At 34.2% G+C, this 16,826-nt stretch overlaps 2 protein-coding genes across 3 annotated transcripts in view; one reads left to right on the forward strand and one right to left on the reverse strand.

The window, feature by feature from the left end:
• The window catches only part of LOC117235010, a 281,666-nt gene that overhangs the window by 61,818 nt on the left and 203,022 nt on the right, over nucleotides 1-16,826 (reverse strand). The window lies entirely within an intron of this gene.
• Nucleotides 1-16,826, forward strand: part of LOC117235009 (class A basic helix-loop-helix protein 15-like) — a 288,550-nt gene that overhangs the window by 15,264 nt on the left and 256,460 nt on the right. Inside the window, exon 1 of one of the 2 annotated variants that reach the window (XM_033496628.1) lies at nucleotides 16,143-16,614. The exons of the other annotated variant lie outside the window; for it this stretch is intronic. The gene's annotated coding sequence lies outside the window, so the exon portion shown is untranslated. Of the gene's footprint in view, nucleotides 1-16,142; nucleotides 16,615-16,826 lie in introns of those variants that run through there. 2 annotated transcript variants of the gene reach the window in all.

Below are 16,826 nucleotides of genomic sequence, written 5' to 3' on the forward strand. Positions count from 1 at the left end.
AAATGAGAATATTTTGGTTGATATATTTGATAGAGAGGTGGTTTACTATATGTATTAGTTTATTAAATAGCCGAGTGATAAAATAGTAACAGTCAGTGTGTATAGTAACCCCTTAACCTACGATTTACGTTCGAGTATTTTGGGCCGAAAATGTAAACAAGCTATTATATATTATATTATATATTATATTTGGCCCGATCATCGTACTACGGGCCATGCCCGTAATATTTACATTTGGTTCGATCATCTACTACGGGCTATGCCCGTAATATTTATGTTTGGTTCGATCATCTACTACGGGCTATGCCCGTAGTTGTAGGTTAACGGGTTGAAATCACTGTAAGTACAGGTACAGAGATAGTGTATGCCGATCGTAATCGTCTTGCTATTCGACTGTATGACTCGCTATATGATGATCACTGTCCTAGAGAGCACGTTCGTCTGTTTATAACTACAGTTGTTATTATACAACGTTCGAATGTAACTCCGGTTGACGATTACAAATAACAGCGATAATATTTTGCTCGGAGTTAGTTTACCTTTGAGCCGAGTAAACCAAAACAACGTTGACACTCCAAGGCACAACAATATGAGTCTCTTCGAATCTTCCGTTGACTTATGTGACTATACAATAGTATTACTATAGCAATATCATGCTAAGTTCAAGCAATAAGAAATTGTAGGAGGTATGCGTGTAGGAATGTTTGAAATGTAAGAAACAAAAATGATACTTTAGAGTATTATCTTGTATATTAATTCTTGCTGAAGAATAAATATTGGGAACATTGAACACATTTTATAATATATAATAATATGTATATTATAATATATAAATATTGGAAGAATTAAAGACATCAGCACTAAATATATCCGATCTATTACAAATATTCCAAACTTTTAAAATATTGAATACCAGATATGTACAGATATTAGAAGTATAAAGGATACATTATTAGAAATACTGGAAATGCTAGCAATGCTTAAGCGTACCAGACTAACAGCATTTCTATGAGAAACCGACTTCAGGAAAATCGCCTGGAATGCACGAAGCAATTAATTAAGCAATTAACTACGATCAATTAGATCTAGTACCTAAAACTAAATCATCGAATACACTTTTCTACGAATTTATTCCAATTGAAAAGTAATATAGATAATAACCAAAAATACACCATTTAAAAATTTGATAATAAAAGAAATAATAAATAATCGTTATTTTGAATAATGTTACTCATCAGAAAAGATTTAGTAAAATATAAAAGCGCAACACGAATTGTTCGAACCAATAATTATTTTCTATGGTATAGATGAAGGAAATATTTTCTACGGAAACACGAACGTGTTTTACAAAAATAGAATACGGATGTTTACTGGTTTCACGAGTAAGATACGGGGCGTGTAATTTGTTTTTCTCTGATTGGAATTCCAATGATTTTCCGGTTCAAATTACAGATGGGAATTTATCGGCTGATTTCGATAAATACTTGTAGGTGAGAATTATAATCTTCCGTCGACATATACCGTGTGAACGAGCTGTACGCTTGAACACGGAAATACCTTTGTTTTTCGCGGTTGGAAATTCCGATTTTTACTTCAGGTCCAGTTATTTAAATAATTGCTATAAACAGCCATATGAATGTTTGCAATGTGCTAATGACACTTAACTACAATTTCAAGCAAAGTTAACAATGATCTACGAGAGATTTCTTTACATAATCTTCTTTGTACGAAATAAAACTATTTCTCTTTCAAATGCGCACATGCAAATATTTATTTAAACAAAATTAAAATTTGGATACATTCAACATATATATACATTTCCTATAATTAATGGGACAGTATGAAGGGAAAACCGAATTCTTTTATTTCGGAAGTAGTATAAGTCAACCATTCGTGCAGCATGTTATTCGAAAAACATTGCAAAGATATTCACATGATCGACTAATATTATTTTAAGTTGTATCAAACGATATGAGTTATATTTTGATCGACGATTTAGCTCTGAATGATGGAATAAAGGATAATGAAATCGCGTTTCATGTCAATATGTCACTATCAGATCACGATCACTTTCGACGATCAAAAGAACGCCCACTAACTATCGAAACGCGCTTTCCCTTCTTCGAATTACTTCCTCCAAACGAAAGCCTCTCATTGTGAACAGTGATTACACAGTCTGTGCACTTAATCATAGATCATTACAGTCTCTACCGCGTATTCTTTTCGTTATTTTGCCCGTGAGACAACGCTGATTCATGTGTCTCGGCATCAGTAACATTTTCCGGCTCATCTGTTGCACGAGTTAATACACTTCGCAATAAACTTCCGTCAAATATCAAAGCTATATTTTGTTTAATTTGGAGATAGAATCGCGGTTAATAATATAGTTCAATATAAAAGCATCGTGAATAAATATACTTTGTGGTTTTGAATGAAATATTGTATTTGTAGGTAATGATATGTGCAATGTGCATTGTACTTAATTTGGGATATTGTGACACGTAATGATATATTCGAGTGAATCATTTCGGATAATTTATGTTGTCTGAATAGCTTTGTAAAATTATGCAAGAATGTATACATATCAATTCATAAAAGTTTTTCACTCAGTTTTTCAGATATATGAAGATTACATATTGTTAATTTAATTTTGATCGTCGAAATTTGCATCAAAAGTCGATGTGATCGTAGGATTTTATTTGCAAATAAAATTAACTTACGGAATAAGTGAGCTACACTATCGCTATGCAGCGGCTCGATTGATCCGAAACCTTTCGATTATCTCATCGAGTAATTTTTGTAATTAACAAACCGTGTTTTTTGTTACCTTTGCAAGAAAGTAAAAATTTCGAACGAAGGATATAAATTATGCTCGAAGCCAACTGATCGTTACAATAACAACGAATCGAGTATTTTCTCGCACGGCTCTGCAGATTTCCAAGAACCATGTTATTGCCAAATAAAAATTCCTCCGTGCAGAATCGTTCTTGGTAGTCATGAATTGGCGCCCTAAGTTACGTACACGTGAAACCCACAAAAATCGCGAAGGCGACGGAACCAAGCGAAGGAATGTGGTAAACGGTGATTTACGGGTCGACTTGCTGGCCGGCGAATTGAAAAATTAATTAACCACAATGCAGCAGCGTCGATTACTGCGGTCACCGCCTTTTTTTTTTCACGGTTGTACTTTTCCTCTCGTTGATCTCTTGCCGGACACGTGTCTCTGTATCTTAGCGTTTCTTTGGCTCGCTGGTTCTCCCGCGCGGGAAACGGCGACGTGCGCCAACGACTGTCATTAACTTACGGCCACGGTGTCGGTGTGACATTTCAGAAATGTCTCCTGCCACGAAGTGGGTTACCGTAGCAGGTCCAACTGGCATAACGCGTGCACACGGTGTCTCGCCAGGACCGTCGATAAATCGTATAAGTGGACTTTCCATCGGCTCGTTTGATCAAAGCCTTTCGATCTAGAGGCAAAGATAAAGATTTTCGATTGTTGCGTGTAATTCGATAATCGTCGGTTGTATTAACCCTTTTTGCAGGGATTAAATATTTTTAGTAAAAAATTCTATGTTCGATGTAACTAGCTCCAGGGCTACTTTTAAACAATGCATTTCGTAAAAGATGAAATTTTTTATTTATGTATATGTTTAAGAAATTCCTTATCCTATCTGCAGGATATTATGCGTTTTATTAGCAGTTTATTTTCAAGCACGTTCGTTCTTCGACTTATTAATTTAACAGAACCGAAACATTTAAACTTGTTAATTCTCGTATTGCCAAGACTTTAAGTTTTCAAACTCTCGCTGAATTTCCTTACTCTCACATTTTCAGACTTTTAAATTTGCTAATACTGAAATAAATCGAAGGTTTATTAGAGACTTCAAAACTTGACTTCACTGTTCACAATAACCTCTTCCAGTATCAGATATTGGAAAAAATAAATTCTTTGAAATAACTTTGAAGTAGTTTCATTCTGAATATTTCTGAATATATCTGATATACTCTTGTGAATATGTGTATCATTTTCATGGTGTTTTAATAGAAAAGTATTTTTATTTATCATAAATTTGATTCGAAGTACGATACTTCTCACTATGATATTTGTCCTTTTGTATGAAAATTAAGTATCTTTGTAAGTAACATAAATAGGTAGACAAATTAGATAAATTAAGTAAATTTAAATGGATAGATTTACGGAGATGTGAAAATCTGAGTACATAACACAAAACTGTAAACATATAAAAATATAAAAATGTTTCGTTTGAAGATCTCCATTATTTAAATCATTCACGAATGAATTCTTCTTTCGTCAATGAATCGCTTATTAAAAGAGACACCTTATAGAGTCGTTTAGTTGCAACTCGAATCGTCTACCGTACATAGCAACCAGCATCGTTAACGTTCAATCTTACTCAAGTAACTACTACAAAAAGTTGCATACATCAATCGCTTAATTTCGATCCTTACTCGTGCTTGCTCAATTCAAGACTATCGAAAGTGAGATTTTAATTCGTTTCGTAAATCTCGAATATTTAGTTAACTCTTTGTAGGATTTGAAACATGATTTGGAAGCTTGGAAGTATGTGTATATTTCATAAAATTTTGTTCTTTACGTTACACACGTCTGCATTTCTTAAAATTTTTGTAAAATTTTCGTAGTATCATATCACTGCTGAGAAATTTACTTGTAGCAATTATTATTATCTCTTGACCATAATCTCAAAAGGATTTGCCTTTTATACATTTCCATTCAAAATTCTAAGGACGCTTCCTATTTTCAATTAAAAGTTGTTATTTCGCGCAGACTACAAATTTTAAACTGTATACATTTTTTCGATAAAATTGCTCATCTATCAGTAGTGTATGCTTTCTTTATCCTATACAGTATCAAATTAAAAATTTATGATCTTTATCAATTTTGCAACAAATATAATAGATGTTCTCCAACAAGATTTGCCCTAAGAGCGGATGTGTACATTTATACACTTTATATAATTTCATTTTTCCCAAATATTAAAGTATTGAAAATAGTATAATATTGGAAATGATTATTAAAACCATAGTATTTGAAAATCATTCAACAGATACAACAGATGTTAAAAATTTAAAGCTGTATGCTACGTAAATTCTAAAACGACTTCAAGAAACGTAAAAACATATGTTCCTCTACACAATTCAGCCAACGACGTGCAACTCCAGGTACGTGCAACACGAAATGCTCATTTACAGAATTTGCTAATCCCCCAGCTGTCAGTATAAAATGTCCGTATAAAATGCCTCTAACTCAGATCTTATCAACCATTATTATATTACTGTCAAGAAGTCTGTTTATAGTAATTTGCCAGTCGTTAAATTAAAATGAGAAACTACAGTCAAGTATGATTCTTTCATCTAAGTAAGAGAAGGAATTCCGATTATTTATCTACACTTACTGTACAATTTCGATTTTCATAGACGCCAACAGCACACAATATAATATGATATTCACTGCAACATTGAATTTCACGACTATTAAAACCACGGAACTTGAAAATCCTTCAACGGATACAACAAATACCATAAATTGAAATCCATTTACAACGTAAATCCTAAAGAGACTTCGCATAAAAACACGCATTCACACGTTCCTCTGCACAATTCACCCACCAACGATCAATTCCAGCTACACGCAACACCGAACGCTCATTTACAGAAAATTTACCAATCCCCTTGTCGTCGGTACAAAATACCTCTAACTCAGATCCTATCAACGAACGATCCTCCTTTCGATCACGAAAAAATCCTGAAACATTGCGTGGGTGTCGCCCGATCTTGAATTCAGTCGATTCTCCTGGAGGAATCCCCCTCGCTGTATACTACTTTCTTGTCCTTTCTCATTACCGCGTGCTGGGTAGCAGATAAGTTTAATTATAATTTAGGTCGTAACCAAGAGGGGTCCAGGGGTTGGCCTTGAATCGGGCAACGGCTAAAACCTTCGTTTTATCGCGGCCCGTGCAAGGAGAGCGAGAGCTGGACGCGAATGGCGATCGGAGAACGAGCAAAGGCGGACAGCCGATAAGGCAAGTTGGCCAGGACGAAAACAGGACGTGGCAGGACAAGGAGGTCTGTGAAAGGTGTGCGCAAGAAAGACCGTATGTCTGTATGCTTGGCCATTCGCGGTTGACCACCGGTCCAGTGGGTCCACTTTACGCTCGTGGAATTGCGAAATCGAACCATAGGGCTACACCGTGACTGCGTCTCACATGGTGTGATTATTATTTCGACGTCGGATTCGTGCATCCGCCACGCGATTACGTTTAACTTCTGACAGATTTCGAGAAACGGTACGAGATGCATGCTCGAACGTCGAAGCATGCAGACGCATTTCTGCTGTGCGAATGATGATGATGAGCTGCGAAAGCATGGGAAGAAAATTGACAAGGTTTCTTCTTTTCGACGCGATCGAATCTGATATGATACGATATGAAATTAATCCTTCTTTTCGTTTTTGGATATCTTACCATCGCGTCGTGTGGGAGGAAGATTGTATGGATTTTTAGCTTAACGAGATATTTACTGCATTTTTTATGCAAACATTTACTAAAAAATAAAATAGTGAAAATAGGTATGAACGAAATTTCGTTAAATGCGATTTATTTACACAAAAATGTAAATGTCAATTTCAATTGTTTAATAAACAATCTATGTACTAACACTGTGTACTAGTTAAAAACTTTAGTATCAGATTAAACTTTATTGATACCAACTTCTGTTACCTGTACACTTATCCTTGTCCTCGACTGTAGTTGATAAAAAGATTAATACATAGTATGAATAGTTGTCTTAGACATATAACAAACGTTAAAAATAGTCCTACCAAAAATTGAGCTTTTTTAGGATAATCGACTATTTAAATATTTTTATTATCAAGTATTTTTGCAGTAAATATCTCGTACCTTATATGTATATTTTGAAAGTTTCAAATTTTGTTAATACAATCACGATAGCCTAATACCGTATGAATGGTGATTAAATTCTACACTGTTTCATATAACATGTAATATATTTATAACTTTATATTCACTGTTGACGCCATAACGATATAAACTAATAATTAAGTACAACTAACTCGATCAATCAATACACTTTCTCCATAACGTGCCTATAAACCAAAAATTCATGTTGATAAATGTACTCGTAACATACTGCCTTAACAGTTTAATGACTTGTGGCGAGAACATACGTTTTAAGTGTCACGTAATATTCGTCACTGTTATGACGGTAGATTGAAATCTCTCCGTTGAAAATTATGCCAGCTTGAAACAAGTTCCAAGACATGGAGACTAAAGAGGGTTCGTATGTAAATTTAATTGTATTAGGTAATCTCGTTGATGTTCGCGATCTGCGTGTTAAACATGTGCAATTTGTTCTTGTTCGTTACAAGGCAGGAGACGAGGAATAAATATGGAAAAAAAGAAACAAAAAATTAATGGGGCTATTTGTCATTGTATACGAAGTCATTATCCGGATATTAAATTTCCAATAAACGTAAATTCAACGGAAACTATCTCGAGAATAGTTCATGATATCCATTTGAATAAGTCAACGCGATTTAACGCTTTCAATCTTGGAACCGACGCGTTTGATTGTTACAAAACGAGAAATTATTTGGTTGAATGAAATATTTTCGTGTCTTTATGATATTTGATATGGCTGTTTTGTATTTGAAGAATGAACGTAATATTATAACCAGTAATTCAGTCTTCTTTAGTTTCTATTGTAATACAATCTTCCAACGTTTTACAGGCTCCTCAATTTCTTTTTCATAAAAATGTTGTTACTTCAATGCGGAACAATTTTCACCAATTGTTCATTTCATCGTAAATCTTGAATTTTTTTATACGGATGATTCTTACGATGATGTAAATAGATTATAATCGGGTGTTACTAAATTAGATAAACATACAGAAAGAAACATAAAGAACATAAAGAAAGGAATTCCCATAATTTGGCAGTTTAATTTCTTCTTTTTCTGATACCATAAAATATGCAAACATTTCCTCTTAAAGACTTCCTTTTTGGTTAATTAAAAATAAACTTGCAATTATGGCATCCTATAGAAAAACTTTCTATTCAATTTAGTATTTCTATCTAGATGCATAATCTGATCACTTTAATGAGTTAATTGTGCAATTTTATTTTGCTTTGAAGGACGAAAGAGAAAATTAATTTATTCCAGTTATTACATAAATTATACTGCACATTGTCGTTCAAATTATATTACGTATATAACGAATTAATAAAAAATTTTGCAAACATAAACGAGAATCAAGATTGAAACTCTAATTTAATTTCATTAATGTCATTCTTGATTCGCGATTACGTAAAAAGTAATTGCAAAATGTCAAGCTTTTAATTACTCCATATCGTTACGTTGCCATTACAAATTGGGTCTGGTGCGTGAAAGAGATTATATAAAAAGTTCAAGAGAAAACAAATATTCAGCCCACTTTTGATTCATTTTTGCACCAGATTCTGCTTATACAAAAATCTCGTTTGTATTCTGCAGCGAAATATAAATTGTTGAAAAAATTGAATGTAATATATATGTATTATACCATTGATACTTTTTCTTCTTTAAATACTCGCCATTTATTCATGTTTTGTAAATATACGCATCTACCAAAACTTATCTCTATTATTGCCAACATTCAATATTTGCTTTTCAATTTATACCTGCTTTTTGTTTCAGTTTATTTATATTTAATTTCCGCGTTATACACGAAGATGGAATTGTCCTGAACAACTCATAATAATTACTATTTTTAAATTAAAGTTACTATTAAAAAAAATTAGAATCTTCAACTAAAATAAATGCAAATTATCCCATTATGATAATGCGATATGTAACTGCTGATATTTTCTAATGTCAAAATCATTGGTTCGTGTTCGACTTTCATGGCTTGCAACAATTTTCAGCTGCACGAGAAAAGTTGTTTCCTCGACACGGTGAAAAATGATATTGCCGATCAAATTTGTTTCCGACACCTATCGTCCACTTTAATACTTGAATAATTTTTGGCATATAATATGCAAATAAGTTGGAGTAATGAGTGTTATGATTGCAAAGGAACATGTTGCAGTGGCAACATATTTCAGTTGTCATGCAATGCATATATTATCCTGTAATTAACGGAGCAATGTAAGATTAAATTCGTTAAGGTGTTGCGATAATTAATCGCAGCGGAAATTAAATCGTTGCAATTTTCATCATACGAGACATTTAAGTGTCTTATAATATCTCGAGTAGAAAATTAGAGGTATGCATAAGATAGTTATATTAGCTTGTCAAGTCGTTCCTTCTTTTTCTTCCCCTTTCATTTTCAAGCGTAAATTTTGGTTAGTAAAATAAAGCTACGCGTATACTATGCTTGTGCGTATTATGTGCACAAAATGTTTCCTATGTAGAAATTTGTTAGTTAAATCGTAGTTCAGGATAAAATGAATTCAGAAATTAATTAATTTATATATGTAACATTTAATTGTGAAGAGAACCTAAGTGATGTATGTATAGACACGTTGTGACGTTACACATTTGTTTATAGAATAGATTTGTCAATGTAAAAAGAAGTTCGAAGTTCAATGGCTTCAAATTTTGAAAAATTTATCAAATTGTTATTAATTCATAAATAATTAGTTATTGGTTATAATAGTACAAATTTTGCTATATATAATATATCATCTAAGTGAAACAGGTCCTCAAAAGATAAAATTTCTAAAGCTTTAAATTTAAACGCTTCAAATGTTAAATTACAAATGAAATATTACAATTTTTTAAACATACATAGGCATTAATTTTCAAACTACGTAAGTTCATTTAATTAATTTCTGGATTCATTGATTCTTACGTCACATAAGCAATCCGAATTATTGAAAATTAATAATACTTACAGGCAATTTAAGGTATAAACGATAGACTTTGATATTTGATTACTATAATAAGTACTCGAACTAATGAAACTAAGTCTACCACCAACGAGTCTAACTGATAAAAGAAGATAACGATGAAGTGAAACAGTGGCATTTACATCGAAGTTATGGATTACAAATCAAGCTAATTTGCAACATAACAGACTTTGAGAAAAGGAACACGATACTAAAATAATTTCAATTAATGAATACGCTTTCTGTTCTTCTCGCCAATACTCTTTTAGACATAACACTCAACAACCATGAATATTCTATCCATCTACTCTTCCTTTTTCCTTCATATCATCCCTCAGCTTCTCGTATCTCAAGGTGAAACCAGGATGCCATTGTCCGATCGATTATGTAAATCTCGACGTAACATGCTACGACGAACAGAGGAAAGATAAAATTTGACTCGTCTCCGACCTGTTCTGGACTGTCTCGATAACATGACACGTTAGAAAGACGTTTAAGGTATACATGCGTACGTATCATAATCGTCGCGAATGAAAGGCAGTTAAGTTAGATAAGAGTTAAGATGAACATTGTAGAGATTACAACTACGATCGGCAAATTCGCCTAATGCTGTGATAAAATAAATCACAATTATATTCATCGTACATATATAATAATTATTATTTCTTATATTAATTTTATGAGAAAATAAATAATGATAAATTAGAATGTGATGAAAGTAAAATTCATTCGATTATGATCTCTTATTTTCTTTCTATTTCTTATTACCAGACCTCCAGGGAACAATAAAGTTTGTTTAACAAATTCTGGTCTCAATAGAGATTTTTCTAACGAAAAATTTAACTATGTGAAAGGGTTGTCTTCGTACCTTTTAGTGAAAATATGAAATTTAAACTTTCTAGAAAGCTTCAAATATTAAATTCCAATATTGAAAATCTTGTGTTTAAAAGCTTCACATATAAAATCAAATATTTGTAAACAACTTTACATGCAATATTTTTACTGAAAGTCTTCTATCGTTTACTATACAGTATTAATTCAGATATTCAATGAAAGAATAGTACAGTTGAATCTTCCCCCGAAAACGAGATAAATAGAGAAATCAATGGATAACATTCCATATTTATATTTGGAGTATTTTCTTACAAATTTCCAAATCTTTGTAAATTGTACAGTAATACGTACAATTTACTGCAGATATTTACACATTTATGATAAGTATCTGTATCTCTGAAAACATGAATTTGTATAAACATTTGAAGTGCAATAATGGTCGTAGTAAATATGTCAATGTTTGAATAATGGAGATTTCTCTGTTGCCGTTAAATTCACGTACAGTTCCTTAAACTAAAAATTTTCTCACTTGTACCACTTTTCACCCTACATCCCTCAATTATTACAATAATTATCAAACAGTCAACATCATTGGACAGCGGATTTTTATGAAAATTTATATTTTCGTAAACAGAACTAAAGAAATAAAATTTAAATATATATTTGTTTTAACCATTAATAATCACAAAAATTACTTCACTTTGGATATTTTACATATTTTTGTATATTACGCACATGTACGCAGTTTAATCATCACGGCGACACTTCTTGTAAAAATTACTACGCATTTATTATTTCATAATTCTTATAAAAAGAATAAACATGTTAATTCTTACAAAATAATAAATGCATAGAATGCGTAATTAAAGAGAGATTAAAGAAGAAAGAGAAGCCGATTCTTCGGTCTATAATCTGACAATCTTTTACGATGTTGTCCGCCGTCAACGGAGCTTGATATCCATCCGACAGGATCGTTAATGTGTCTACTCGCTGTCAAGCGTGGAGGATCGACGAAAATCGTGGTGGTTCAAGAGTTTCAGGCCGCTTTCGAACCGTGTGCTCGGGCTCTCGTTTGCGTAATTCGATCAAGGAAAGCCGGACTGGACCGATAATGAAAGCTCCCCGCGAGGGAACGCGAACTCAATTTCGTATGCACGCTGACAGTGTAATTACCGAGCGTTACAACCAGTGAAATGACAATCGATGTGATCGAGCCAGTGGATATAACGAGTTATTACTATGAATTCTTTGAATGTGATTTCCGAGAGAGGTTCAGTTTTCTGGGAAAATTGAGACGAATGAAAATTTTCGCAATTCAATGATGCGGTTAATGAGAGTGACTTGCGTTCGATTCGAAGAAATGTGAGAAAAGTATGTGTGCATATATGTATACAGGCTTAGGAAAGTATTTGTACATTCGTAGATATGTTATACAGGCTTAGGAAAGTATTTGTACACTCGTAGATATGTTTTATTACGTACGTTACACGAAACGTTCTGAAATTTCATCGACACTGTTGCGAGACTCGACTACTAATATGATTGTCTCGATAAGGATTGAAATAAATCTGAAAATATGCGTAATGCGTTCGAATAACACGTATGAGCAGTCATAAAGCGATTCCTTGTTAAAAAATAAGAAGGACGCGTAGAAGAAAATTTTTTTATATGACGCTTCGTTCCCGATAAAATCGAATTTGAAAATTTGTCGAGTGAATTTAGTCTTCGGTTAGTTAGATAGAAGTAAAGTAAATCATCGATAGCATGATATCCTGTATAGTACTTAATATAATAATTCTACTATAGAAGAATTACTATTCTTTCATGGAATACTACATTTAAATGGACATTCAAACCGAAGAGCAGAAAAGGCTTATAAATAACTACGAGTTTATGATATTAAGCGAGTGAACTGACAACAAGTACCCATCAAACGAACATTCTATAAAAATATACTTCAATACGTTCAAAAGACTTTTTATTCGCTTCTATAATACTAACAAGCTGTATTGACAGAACTTTTCCATCATGAAAATCCCATCTGCAATATCTATTATTATATTCAATTAAATCGCCAATAACTCATCGAAAGTTGAATAAAGAGAAATTTCAAAGCAGAGCAATGATTATATTTACGATACATCGGCGATTCTCGGAGATAAAAATTCTTCAATTACAGGATGAAATAAGTTACTGGTACAAAACGCTTAAAAGCATTCCAACGTTCAAAATCTTAATCTGAACGAAAGTAAAATATATGCACACTTTCGCGAAGACTTCCGCGAAGAAAAAAGAAATTGATTCCTCGAGTCCATTTTATTCGCATGACTTTTTCAAGTGTAAACCTCGTATCGGTCCATTAAACGCGATGACCACGTAAAATGAAGCTTGTGATCGGTATATCTTCTCTGTCGGTTACTCTACTCTGTACACACGATTTAGGCAAACGATAAGAGGATTATCTGCGGGTATCACGTTGTCATTCAACAGAATTAACGATGACGTTCCGCGTAAGTACCTTTCTCCGTGTATATCACCTTGTACACGCGTGCAGTGCACACTATGCGACGTGAAGTGCACGTGAATTTATACGTGCACGAGCACCTGTCTGCCGTTATCTCCTGCTCCTTTTACGCGTTACGAAAGGAAAATGATATTTTGTTTGTTGATATACATACATTGTTACGTGTGCATTTATACTCGCGTCGTGTTTCTGGAACACTCGTTTGTAGATTTATTTGCCTGAAAGGCGATAAGAAAACCGTGTTTGTTCTTAGCTTTCAATTTATATTAGTTTAATCCTGCAATTTTCAAAAATTTCCTTTCCCATATTTTAACTTCTAAAATATTTAAGTTTCAGTTTAATTAGAAAGAGATTTTATTTCTATATTTTCCACTCCTTTTTTTTTTTTTTATTTATTTTATCATCTTGTACTTTTCACACGAAACGATATTACTCGTGAAATGACCTGAAAATATAATGGAAATACAATGAATAGCAGCAGGAATAATCGTTCTCACCGATGATTTCAAAAACAACGTGCATCGATTATTCCCTATCGAAGACCACGTCCAGGCGGATTTCTGAAGTAAGTTGCGCGCGATAAATTACGGGACGCGCGTATAGACGAGTCAAATACGTGATCGAGCATGTAGCCACGAACAGGCGCGTGTGGATCGATGCACGTGTATGGTTTCGGGCGATTAAATGGAAAGTAGCGAGGCAATCAGCAGGTAATGATCTTCGTTGGGTATCGTGGTTGCTGGCCTCTTCTTCTCGGTTGGCCGCGACCGTCTATGAAACCTAGGAATGACAGGCAGGCCGAGGCGACCGTACTTTCCGACTTTCCATTTTCCCGGCGAGTTCACCTTTTCCGGGCAAAATCTTTCTTTCCTGCAACCTCGGCCGATCCAATGACGTCCAGGTATTAACGAGGGAAAATTTATCACGTGCCTTTACGTGGCCGTGCTCCAGCCAAATAAGTACTTCCTCCTTCTGCCTCTGGAAGTCGCTCATTCTGAGAATCTCTCGAGAGACGATTGCCCTTGGAACGGTTTGTTCCTTGATAAGTTTCGTGAAAGGTCAATGAATTCGATTTTTGGGGTACATATGTGAATAAAAGCTTCACATACATACTATCATCAGTTGATTATGAACGTTTTTGCATTGCATAATATGTAAAAATATACGTATGGAATATTCAGATTAGAGTATTTGTTACAATATTTAATAGTCGAAACAAATCTTTGCTTAGGTTCCACTTCCTTAATTGCATTCATAGATGTATGAAAATTTATTCGCAAAACTTCAACAAATTATGACATTTCATAAACACGAGCAGTCTAATCGTCAGATACAGAGAACGACTGGATAGAAAATCCATTATACAGAAGAATTGAAAAAATTATAAATTAATAAAAGAATTTACTGTTGTAAATCACCTAGAATGTTTGAAATTATATAGTAATCTACGTATCTTCGCAGAATCAATTTACTCAAAAAAAAAAGAGGTTTCATATAAAAATATTGTTATTCTACTGTTTTTACTTACTCCTTTTTAGGAAAATCTGTGATCAGTTATTTTAATAACACTTGTATTTTGGTTAGATAACGAGCTTCCTCTCTTGAAATATGTTCACGGTGTTTATTATACCGGTATATTTGTGGTTCACAGGGTTTACTGTAAATTATGTTTTGAATAATACGCTGCGCTTTGTGCCAAAGTTTCATGAACATTTCGGTTCACCTTTTCAGGGCAAGCCCGAAGCTTTTCAACTGAAACTTCTGCTAACGCGTGAAACGTCAGATCTGCCCTGAAAAACGAGCTGGAATGTTTACGAAACATGGGAACAATGCGCGAAATACTATTAAAAACGCGATCGAAATTCAGAGAACTATAAATACATTGTCGATCACGGATATTGCAACACCTACGTGTACTGAAAAATTCTAACAAATTTTATCCTATTTAGTACTTCATATCATAAGACACGTATGAGACGAATGAAATAACAGAATTGTAAGAAAATACTTAGAAAATAAAAGCGGTGAAAAGAATGCAATTTGCATTAACACTAGAACTTCCGCTAGTTAACACGAAGCTATTTTTACCAAAACCAGTGAAAATGACTGGTCTTTAAAAAATACGCAATAATAGAACATTTTTACATTTATTGAGTTATTACTTTCTTACAGAAGGAATTCCATGTTATGTAATACATTTTTGGTATTATTAATCCATCTGGGAAATCCATCATCCCTAAACGAGGATTGACACATTTATAAAATTGTAGAACCAGTCATTTCGACTGGTGTGGTATTTCTAGTGTTAGCATCTAGCGATCTAGCGATCGATCCGGAATTTTCTTGATAAACGCGGTAAAAATTTAAAAAACGCGTGGAGAATTGTACAAAACGCGCAGACTGGTTAATTGGAGTTCGATAAACAGAATGCAGTACCCTTTTATACTTTGGCAAATACCAGTCATTTTAAGTAGCCTTGATACAAAATTATTTTCTGTTTGAATATATAAAAAGCAAAATAAAATTCATTATATTATTCTTTTAGTTATTGTTGCGAAAGTCATTACATCATTGTGGGGAAAAAATATAACATGAATTAGGAATTTTAAAATAAAATTGTAAAACCGGTCGATTTGACTGGTGTGGTAGTTCTTGTGTTAAATATCAGCTATTATCCTCCGGCAGTGTGTCTCGTCTAAATATTAATTCTTACGATCATCGAAGATCGTAAGCTTTGACTGATTTCCATCTACTATGAGCAAGCATAGATCATGGATAACACGATCTGGAAGCAAGTTTCGCGCGTAATCCGCGCGTGTCGCGTGAATCGGTTGACCAAAGAGTCAGAATCGCGAACGGGCGCGTCAAACGCGCGTGGAGAACGTCGTAGAGCAGCCATGCTCAAAACCGAGCGTTTACTCTCATTTTAAAAACAGAAGAGCAGAAAGAGAAAGGAACGATCGTGTCGCGAGCATAAATCGAAGCAAATCGATAAATCGGAAGGATTAAAAGCAACAGGAGGTCTCTATAAACAGTGATCGATACGGTTGACGTTAAAGCGCGAGGTAACAGTGATCGAATCTTGGGAAACGAGGCGAGTAATCGTCGAGCGAATCGCGAGCAGTTCGAGAGGGAGGAAAAAGGAAGGAGAGCGAAAGGTGTGGGACGACGAAGCGGGGAAATGAAACCGATAAGGCGATTCGAGGCTAACCTTCGCGGCGGAGAAAGAGAAAAGTGAATTGGGGCAAAGGTCTCTGACATCGTGGCTGGCCGTGGGAGAGGAACAAGCCACGGAGAAGTGGTACGACCGGCTTCTAGAGGAGAGAGAGGTAACTGTTAAGATCGAAAGTGCTTTTACACGAAGACACCTGTTGGACGATCCTCGCGCCAAACGACCGTCGCTCCATCTCCCCGTTCGTGATTTCAGAACAGATGCTCTTCCATTTTTTATCCACCTCTATTTGATCATTTCTTCGATCGGAAGAGATGGTTGACTTTTATTGGTACACGAAATTTTGCAAAGTGTTGCGAATCTCGCAAG

This window comes from Bombus vosnesenskii, unplaced genomic scaffold (genome assembly GCF_011952255.1).
Source record: "Bombus vosnesenskii isolate JDL3184/JDL3185 unplaced genomic scaffold, Bvos_JDL3184-5_v1.1 scf7180000013314, whole genome shotgun sequence".
NCBI classification, from domain to species: Eukaryota; Metazoa; Arthropoda; class Insecta; order Hymenoptera; family Apidae; genus Bombus; species Bombus vosnesenskii.